The sequence below is a fragment of the Centropristis striata genome, chromosome 3, assembly GCF_030273125.1.
Source record: "Centropristis striata isolate RG_2023a ecotype Rhode Island chromosome 3, C.striata_1.0, whole genome shotgun sequence".
In the NCBI taxonomy this organism is placed as follows: Eukaryota; Metazoa; Chordata; class Actinopteri; order Perciformes; family Serranidae; genus Centropristis; species Centropristis striata.
In genome coordinates this window covers 20,779,271-20,789,786 of record NC_081519.1, presented here as the reverse complement: position 1 = coordinate 20,789,786, position 10,516 = coordinate 20,779,271, and the positions used below count along the sequence as shown (strand labels likewise).

The window sequence follows — 10,516 nt, the reverse complement described above, 5'->3', positions numbered from 1 at the left end:
TCAATTTATATTGAGATTTAATAACAATGAGCTTCAAATGTTGGACTCCACTATTGTTCAGTTACTTGGATACAGTTTTCACTGTATTAACCTCAGAAAAGGCTGTAATGCTGCATTACCATTGTCCACATATCAGAAATCAAAACCAGGCTTTTCAATTGTATGCTCCTTCTCCTGTGAGAGGATGGAAGATATCTCCATGGGGAGGAAATATTGGTCAATTTTGTCAATTGACCCCATAAAGAATGGCCTCTATCAATTATTCAGAATAATGATGAATAGTATTATCAGTATCAGATGTATTTCAGTATCTGTAGTCAGGGTGAAAAGTCTGATACACTTCCTATGGTTATAAATCAAGGATACACATGACGTGATGGATTAAGTAATTTACTGTACATGATAATTCTTCCAGCCATTTTGTTATTGGAGATTAGTGGCAACTATTTTCACAATTTTAGATACACTAAACACAAAATATATATTTTGGCCACTTGGGGCAGCACACTCTAAGAAATAATGTGCTGAATTTGTACCTTTAGGGTTACAACGGCCTGTCACTGGTGCAGTACCCTCTAAGGTACATACCTCCAGGTGCAATAATTAACCCTATCAGGAACAGGGGCAGAGTAAGAGTCAATTGCTGTCCCCCAAAGTACAATCTACATTAATGAACCCCCAAAGGCTAATAATGGACTTCAACTAACTATGGGTACTTTTTTGAGGGCCAAAAACATGCATACAGTATATTTCAAACTGTTAATAGGAAAATATTGAACAATGCTGCCTGCAGCTTAAAACATAAGAGGACCTAATGACAGTTTAAAGGTCACAGTATGGGAAAAATACCTCATAGAAGTTATTTTGACTGATATTTCAATTGATTCACAATATTGGAGGAAATTATCAATTTTGCATCATTATTCTCATTTTCATTTTAATGTAATAACATAATGTTTTGTTTTGTTTTCAAGGATCTGTGCCATACAAAGACCTAGAATACCATTTGCAGGCTGGGACATCTCTGCAGCACCACAATACTTTAATCAGAATGGTATTTTTACATATTTTCTCTTTAATAAATATTGCACATTTTGCAATTTGGATATTGCACTAGTTCATATTGCAGTTTTGATAAAATATGGTACTGATGCAAAGGGCACCCTTTAGCTTTTGTATGAGAGGCTTTCCATTTACTGTAATTCAAACCCATCCGTGGCAATATAAGATGCTTAGAGAGAGTAATTGACATAATGTAAACAGTGCAAAAGTGCACTTTGGCAGGCAGGCAGGAGGGGAGGTGGATGGGTCAAACAAACACCCCACTTTGACAGTGAAGACCGGAGTTCATGGGGTTACATCGGTATCACAGACTGAGGAGCGAGAGTGCAAAGCATTGAATGTGTTGGAAGCCCTTATTATCACTTTAAAATGAAAAAAAAAACTATAAATTTTGCTATAGCTGCATCATCCCCAAATTAATTTCGACATCCTATATGCAGGCCGAAACCCTCCAGTGTCTGTGTGGTCCTCTACAGCACATCTCTCTAGCTGCTGTTCTTTAAAGTGCAGCTTCCGGATGAAACCCTCTCACACGCTACAAAGGCTCTGGCTGAAGAATACACCATGTGGGCTTATTTCATATCTAATAAAGATGACTCTTGATGTTTTTATTTGATGTATAAAAACCTCTTGTGGGTCAGATTCACTAATGCACACTTTTTTTTATTCTCCTCTCCTCCTTTTTCAATTGATCAACAGCAGCTGCAATTTACTACATTTACTGTACTGCATCAATTTACAACCAAAACAGTAAAAAAAAGTAAAAAAAGAAAGAAAAAACAACGGTTTACTCAGAAGAGAGACAGTTTGGTAATTGTGATAAATGATCATTTTTTTGCTAATTTTTTTTAGAATATCTGTCTTTTTTATACCAAAATATACATGTTAATTCTCCTTCTCTCTGCTCTTCATATATATCCTGAGATTAAATGTGCACTCACTTGAGCAGAGGAATGGCAGGTGCCCATAGGCTGGTGGCGCATTACTGTGCTGCGATGGGTGTTTTCACGCGTCACCAGTGGGCGCTTCTTCCTGCGTACAAAGAGAGCAGAGCCCGGGGATGCGCACAATGTGAGTCTGCGCTCAGAGGCACCGCTGTCCTCTCTGCTTCTTGGCAACATCTTGTGGAGTGTAATACGAGGAGGTCGAGGAGCATCCCGGTGCAGCGCGTAGCCTATCATCCTCAGCCAGCAAAAAAAAAAAAAAAAAACTCACTGATTGTGGAATTTACCGAGGTAGAGGCGACTGCTAGTTTCATCCTTAATAATAAGAAAGGAGCGAGAGACGCACTTAGACGGAGCAGAAATAAGTGCTGGAGCAGAGAGCAGCCTCTTCCTCGGCTTCTGCGAGGACAAGAGTTGCAGTGAGAAATGTAACATCTAACGGACACTGGAATTACAAAGCAGTTTAATGAAGAGGAAAAAATTGCGTCCTAGAACAAGTAAGTATCCGAGCAGAAATCACCCCTGCCATGGTTGCACGTTATTTTTCCACATTTTTATTTGAATATGTAATGATCTGTGTCCTGCTAAGTTTGCCGCGTTAGAAAAATAGTAGCAAATACAAGTTATATTGAATCAGCGCAAAATAAAATAAGATAAAAACCCTGTGGCGAGATTTGTTCATGCAAAAATCTGAGAAAAAAAAGAGGCACGGAGACACAGTGTGCATGCCGATCGTGGGCACACATGCATGATGCTGATGATTGCGTTTCTAGACGAGTCTCAAATGGTTTTGGATGGCCCTGGTGGGATTTCTACTGCTGGGGCTCATTTCCCTCATCTAGGACAAAGTCCATATGGTGCAGCTCAGCTCAGTCACACAGAGAAACAGCAGCAGGACTGTGGAAAAGCCTGGAGAAAAGCTCGCTTTCTAACTTGTTTAAGGCAATTATTGCAGTTTCTGCAGAGAAAGAGCGTGTGAGCTTGTGGATTTTTTTGAAATAGTGATTTTTAACAGCATATTATTCTCATATTTTTTGCATTTTTTGAAATCTCACAGCATTATTATAATTGCAGCCCACACAGGAGTTATATTAGAGAAATTAAGGCTCAGCTTCTATATTATTTTCTGGAAAAGCTAATATTTGGCCACCAGTCGGTTTTTTTTTTAGGGGAAAGATAGACTCAACAGTGAGAGAAAAATGCTGCTCCATTTTCAAAGTATCCTACTATTCAGCCGGGATTGTAATCATTCTCCTTTCAATTCATGTGTATTTATAGGTCCTTTGCACACAATTTGAGCAGTAGCCAAATGAGAGGTGAAACATGTCTTTGAATCATGCACTGATTTATATAACATGAGTTTGTAGCACCATTTGCTTGTGAAAAAATCTCATTTGATTAAACCAGAGTGGCAATTACATGTGCGGCCAGTTTCCTTTCCGGAAAGGCTGTGAAATGGATTGAAAAGAAAAAAACAACAAATGTAAAAGAGGCTGAGTGTCTCCTGCTCCTCATCCTTGACCTCCAGTCATGTGTTTGTGGGCTGTATCTAGGATGAGGATCTGGGGATGTGCCTGGCTGATGATGGGGTTGAGAAATGGATCGCTGCTCCCCCTCTCTTTTAAGTGCACTTACTCTCCTGCCCCTGCGTTAGGCAGCAGCTGAGGGATGCAGCCGTGTTTAACATAGGAGAGAGTCACTGGGGGCGTCCTGCCGTCTTCCAGGGATTCAGTGATTTTTCGCATGAAAATACACAGCTGGATAACTGCATTCTGCCCAGATGTTTACTTCTACTGTTCTAAACAGATATTTAATATGTAAATTAAAACATCAGAAGTGAATTTAAAACACACACACTCACAGTTTTTTAATTTATTTTGTGTGAAAACTCATATTTTGTGTGACATTCCAAAATCTCCCTGCATATTCATTCCCTCATTGTGATATGCTGTCCTCCAGCACTTAAACATGACCTTAGTCACAGCTCCAATCACGCTGTCTTATTTATACATGCATCATGTGTGAAGTGGCTACTTTTTTATATAGCCTGCAAGGCTGCTTGAAATAAAATAGAAGATCTCAGGAGAGAATCAACGAATCCATTCATGAATGTTAATGCAACAGCTGTTGAGACTGGTTTGTTGGGGCCAATTAACGAGAAGCCTTTTTATAACGAAACCTTAATACATAATTTGCCACGAGAAGTGTTACTCACTCATCTAAGTAATGCAGAGTTATGACGCAATCAATGCCGAACAATTAATCCTACTTTGCTTCTTCTTTTCATTCCACAAGTATCCTAAGCCCTGAAATACAGACATTAAGCTCTGCCTTTATTTCTTAATCACTTCGCTTATTTATTTTTTTCATCCTCCCTGGCTCGTCTGAAATAGAGTTTTGCAGGTCTTCAGTTAGTCAGAGTAAATGAGGAGGCATCAGTGCACAGTTGATTGTGAATTCTTCATTCATTGGCGAAAGCACAGAGCAGCTGTGTATTCAGATTGAGTCCGTCCCTGGTGGCGCATCCTCGTCTCCCAGGTTCTCTTGCTGAGTGATTTAATGGAGATAGCAGTAGATCGACATAAAGACAATAACTTAGTGGAAATGAATGAATCATAAACTGTAGTGAATTCTTACCCATTGTGCCACTGATGTTCCTTTCTGAGTGAGGAAGGGTTTGATACCATCTGATGTAGGATATGATGGTATATACAGTATCACGGCAGGAATGTGCCCACCCGTGGAGATTCTGACCTTAATCTCCATATCCATCCTCTTCTCCTTGATCACTTGACCTGGAAATCCATTGAGACTCGCCATCCTAAGGGACGTCCAGATTTCTTCAATGCGCTCCGAGATGTCAATGATAGAGGGAAGAAATATGAATGCAGCCCATGTGGAAGTATTCATACATCAAACCCATATGAACCATTCATGAGAACAGCCTCAGCAAATACCACTTGGCAAATGTAAGTGGTTTCAGGCCTGGGACATTTATTATCAGCAATTTATTGCGTATGAGAACTAATTGTTTAAGGCATAACATGTACATTTTAGACATGGAAACATATATACAGAAACTAAAATAGTCCATTAATCCTATAAAATTAAATTAAGATTAATAAATTCTTGCATCTCTTAATTTCTACGTGATCTGTCAATGTGAAGGCGTTTGTATGATTTTCTACAAAATGTGACAAGCGCTGTTTTCAACAAGATGAAGCGTGACAACTGCTCTAGCACAGTACATCACAATCAATGTGATCACCATCACTGTTTTAACATGTTACTAATTATCTAAAATGGCTAGGATTTGGCAACAAAACCACTTTTGTAAAAAGAACAGGGATAGCTTATAAAACTCTGCTTCAGGACATGACTTCTAACAACGGGTTACAGCACTTGTCTTCTGTTTGCAAGACTGGGTTTTTCCTTTCTATTATATAACTCAAGTGTTGTCTGATAAAGTCAGGTGTGATTATTTTAAACCACTTCTTAGTTTAATTAACATAACAATTACTGTATAGTGATATCTACCGTTGCTGTAATATAAAAGTGTACATGCTGTGTTAGAAGATTTTTGTCATGTCGCGCACCCCTAATGTTGGCTGAGTGATATAACGATTTGTATTGTTTCTATTGCCGTGTCAAAAAAACAAAAAACAGCAGATTGACTGAGTTAAAGCAGTTTTATGTCATTTAGATTACGCCTTATATTCTGATCTTTGCTCATGAGTGCAAAGCTGTAGCGAATGATAGAGGCACTGTTTTACAATATGGATTATACAAAAATAGTCTCCATATCGCCCAGCCCTACCTAATCTGATCTTGATTTCCCAGCTCTGTGTACTGCTTCTGATGTGAATACAGACCTTAAGCATACACACCCTTCAGATAGAAACTCTCCCTCCCTCCCTTATTAGATTCTTCTGAAATTATGCTGCCACATGGGGGTGTGATGCCTTAACCACCTTTCCTATCAATTATGTGCCAAACAACAGCCCCACTAACCAAGAAGTCATCTCATTTACTCTGGAATGCGTTTAGCCAATGACTTCCATTAGGTTTAGCTTCTGTGGAGGTGAAAGTGTGAAGCCTCATTACATTTGGCAGAGCAATCTTCTGCTCATCATTTCAGCAGAGAAAGACGAAGAAAGAAAATGCCATCTAACCTCCATCGCCATAAAGCCCACGAGGAGTTGTTTTCAGTTTTCTCTGTGTCCAGTTTGTTTTTGTTCTTTTTGTTTTAGATTTGCTAAACCTTCAGCTCATATGCAGCTCCTCAAGGTTTGACACTGGTGCAGCTTTTTGAAGGTCAAAAGTGATACAATTCTTTCTTCAATTTTAGCAGCTCTGAAATGGCTTTTGGAGTATCATGAGGCACTTAAGCTCTTCTCTGAGAGCCACCGAAAAGCTGTGCACTGAAAATGAAATTCTTCAAGGCCGGGTGACACACCCTGCTTACACAATGGCTTTGAAATCTGGCATAAATTGGACATTTTAATGAACTATTCAGACACGAATCAACTAAAAAGAAAAGTGGTTTTAAAAGAAAATGTCACTGCAGGTTTTAGAGACTGCAGAATGAAGCTGTGCTCAGGGGCAAACATCCATCATATCAGTAGAGACACAGTGCCATGAACTGTGTAACACCCAACTTGCAAAGAAAGTCTTTTCGAGGAGATTTTCCTCTCAGGATCTTGAGGCTTTTTGGACTGATGGGTTAGGATGACGAGGTCGGATTCTCCAGAAAGCGGATGGCAGTTAATACTGCACTCAAACTGAAAAATGCAGCACGCATTTTTTTTTCCTTTTTTGCTCCAGTAGAATCTCAAACCGTGTAATCCAATGTGATGGGTTTTTAGAGTGGCAAAACGCCCCCTAAATTTTGAAAGACACCAGGAAATCCACTCTGAATCTCACTGTGCCTGCAATTACACCAGATGAGGAACAATTACTGGCACCAGGACTGTCGAGTTAAGCCAACACTGGCCATTAAGTTGTGATCAGGCAAATGGGATGATTCCCACTGTGTCTGCTCAGCACCACGATGCTGCTTCATACTCCTCTGTAAGATTATGTAGCCATGCTTTTCATGTCAAACGCCAGCCACAATCCTACAGTTACAAGTCGGTGAAACAAGTGAGTGGTTGGTATGTTTCAAGAATTCCAAAGATAGCCCTGGGTTAATCCGCATAACAGGGTTGTGTTGTAAGGATGAGGGGTTGGGTTGAATTCTTAATCCTGAGAGGCGTATCAGTTTCCACTTACTGTGATGTAGGTCAGGGCTTGAGCAAAGCCCCTCCTGTGCCACTGATACTACAATTACAGTCTTCGTTCCAGCCTCTCATAAGAGAAGTTGAATGGCCATTTAGGTCATTGATCACTGGTCAAATGGGATACCTAATGCAGAAATTTGTGGTGTCAGCCTTTGAGTGTAACGGATAGGTGGGACATACTTGTAAGGCCAGAATCTTCTATTAATTTATATTTTATATCAAGATTAATTGATTCTGAAGTTTGCTGCAGCAGTCTAATGCCATAAAGCACTGTTATTAATTTATTTGCAATATTGCCAGCAGTGGCCTACAACAAACAAAGATATTAAATGTGTTCTCAAACAATTACACTAAGTATAATGTTTCCAAAATGTTCAGGAACTCAGATTTTAAAAAGAATAGTCAAAATCAGTGCATTATCTTTTTCAAGTTCCAAAACCATTGGATCCTACTGTTTCCATAATACAATAAGGTTGTAAAAAATATATTAGTATTGCGATATTATGTTTTGTGATGTATCAATAATGTGATAGGCTACTGTATCTGTAGGCTACTGTAAACCCTGTACTGATTTTGTAATTAATAGTTTACATGCAAGGTTTCATAGCAGACAGATTGCAAAAAAGTAGAGCGATGGTGTTGTCGTTGTTAAGTGAGAAATGCAAATGCAGATCTCACTGTTCTGACATAAAGTAAACTGTTTTTAGTAAGATATTATGCATATGGTGGTGTGTTCTTTGTACAATGACAGTTTTCCATAAAACTCGATTGAAAAATGGAAATATATTGCCTTGCCCTTTAATGCAACCATAAGCATATTTTTATTGGACACCAGAGGCATGTAACAAAGGACATTTTGTTTTAGACATAGTTGCTTAATTGTTGCTTATTACTTATTGATAAAGTTTCTAAATCACTTTACCAACTACACTCAGCACAGCTTCTTCAGCAGCTCAAAGCCACTACATGCACAGATTTTTTTTTTTTTTGTCCCAACTGGAGCTGGAGTGTGGCACCTTCCCTATAAATGAACATCCATGAGATTCAAGCCCCTGCCGAACAACTACACACAGTCCTGATAAAAGGGCCATTTATACCAAATCTGGCTATGCCATCACTGCACCTACCCACCAATGTTATGTTTGTGGTAACATTTGTGACACCTGAAGAACCCGGATCAGACAAAAATTGTGACATTGTCTAAAATGTTCATAAAACATTACAGTATGTGATTATTTGCTAATGTTGTGACATATTTTCAGTTGAACAATTAACTATTTTTTAATTGATAAACTTGTTTTAATAAATATAGATTACATTCTGAATTTTGAATATGATGCATTCTGTTTTTAGTGACATTTAACACAATGTACCATTTTTGGGGAAATTGGGGTCAAATGAGTAGTTTATTTACTCCACAACAACCTTGTTACATGAGCAGCACAGGAACTTGCTCACTCACTTACAGGTTTCCACAGTGGAGGTGCTTATTGTGGCTCTCTGATTGGTTATTTGATATATCAGTCTACCTGTATTACCCAATAGAGACAGAGCACACTTAAGCCTTACCCCCCACCGCAGGGGAAAACAATCCGTCGCTCTCCATTGACTTTGTATTGAATGAAGGAGCTCCTTTACAATTCCGTCTCTCAGCAAACAACAGAAAACAGTCTTAAACCTGCTGTGTGGTGAAATGCACTACCAATGAGTTAAAGAAGCATAATTAAGTTTTTAAAATCTGATGAACCAACAACTTTAAAGACGACAAAAGTAGATACAGTGGAAACAATGGGAAAAACTGTGCAATCCTGAAACTCAGTTTAACGTTAGCTTATGTATACAGCACATTTTGTCAATAAGTTATATATCCAGTCAGTTTTAGGCTAATCACATTTCTGTAAGTTAAGCTAAAGCATTTGACACGATGTAACTAGTAGAATGTGGATTATTCGGAAAGCTAAGCAGTTTTAATGCCTTGGCTTGCTAACATATAGCTAATATTAGCTTGCTATTATATAGCTAACATTAGCTTAACAGCCAACTTGTCCCCTCTGGCAGACATAGAGTGCTAAAATAATAACAGTATGTCTTATATCTAATGCATTTAGCTAGAAACAGACATTTTGTTAGCGTTTCAGCCCGTGGTTTTGTATTGTGGCAGCGATAATTTTCCTCCCTGGTGGACGTGGTTTGTATGACGAGTGACGCTCTGTCTCTACCAGAGTCTACCTTTACAGGCAGGAAGGGGCTCAAAACCATAACCATGGAGCTGCAGCTGCTACGTTTAGTGTTCCGCACTCCAGCTGTAATAGCCATTTTATAATTGATCTTGTTCCATTTATTTTCTGTGCCTCGGCTGCCTTCCCTGAGTGACAAGCTAACGTTGATGTAAGACAGCTTTACAGAATCAACAAACAGCCTTACCTTTATCAACGATTTTCCGCCTGTAGTGTTGAATTAAAAATGCTCTTTGTTAAACAACAAACCAGTCCAAACTGTCAAAGTAACAGCATTACTGGGTTTAATAACTGCTATGTAATTGCAGAATAGCCTACTCTACTTATTAAAGTTATCACAGGGCTGTAATGATTTGTTATGGAGCAGTGCCGGAATGCGTTGGAATGGCCCTTTAAAGGGATAAATACCTCGATAGAAAAGGTTACAGTAGATAATGTTGCATCAGTCAACATTAATAGCTGACAATGAAATGTACCATTGATATTGTTTTTGTATGTGTCCTTGTTGAATTTTCTGTGTATCTTAGGGAATGATGCATCTATATAGACAGAAAAAAACGTCAGTTTGCTTACATTGAGTCGGCCACCAAAGCTTTTGTTAAAGTATGAAGTGGCATTTTGTGGATTGCTGGTACACAGTCTGCCGGCTCCTATTAATAGTCAAATAGGAAGAGAGAAGTATCTTTTGAGGTCAATCATTTCCTTCCTCACTTATCTTTAAAGCTGCAGAATTGAGCTTGTTAGCTGCGATGAAAACACACCCATTTAGCAGCTGTTTCTTCTTCTGTGCCACCTGAAAATTGCACCGCCGGGTTAGTATCTTCAGGTTTCTGTCTGCTGCTGTTTCCCCCTCCCCACCCTCCAATCACTTCTTACTTCCTCAAGATTCACTTTCTCTTCACTTACAGCATCTTTCCCAAATAATAAGGAGTCATTATGTAACGCTGCAGCGCTATAATCATGTTTTTTGCTGATGAATGCTTGTCGTATTTGG

The 10,516-nt window shown here is 39.0% G+C and overlaps 1 protein-coding gene across 2 annotated transcripts in view; it reads left to right on the top strand.

Annotated features, from left to right (window-relative positions):
• The first annotated feature begins 2,165 nt into the window (after nucleotides 1-2,165).
• Nucleotides 2,166-10,516, top strand: part of cntn3b (contactin 3b) — a 62,527-nt gene continuing 54,176 nt past the window's right edge. For both annotated transcript variants that reach the window (XM_059329024.1, XM_059329023.1), the window contains exon 1: nucleotides 2,166-2,503. The gene's annotated coding sequence lies outside the window, so the exon portion shown is untranslated. The remainder of the gene's footprint in view (nucleotides 2,504-10,516) is intronic.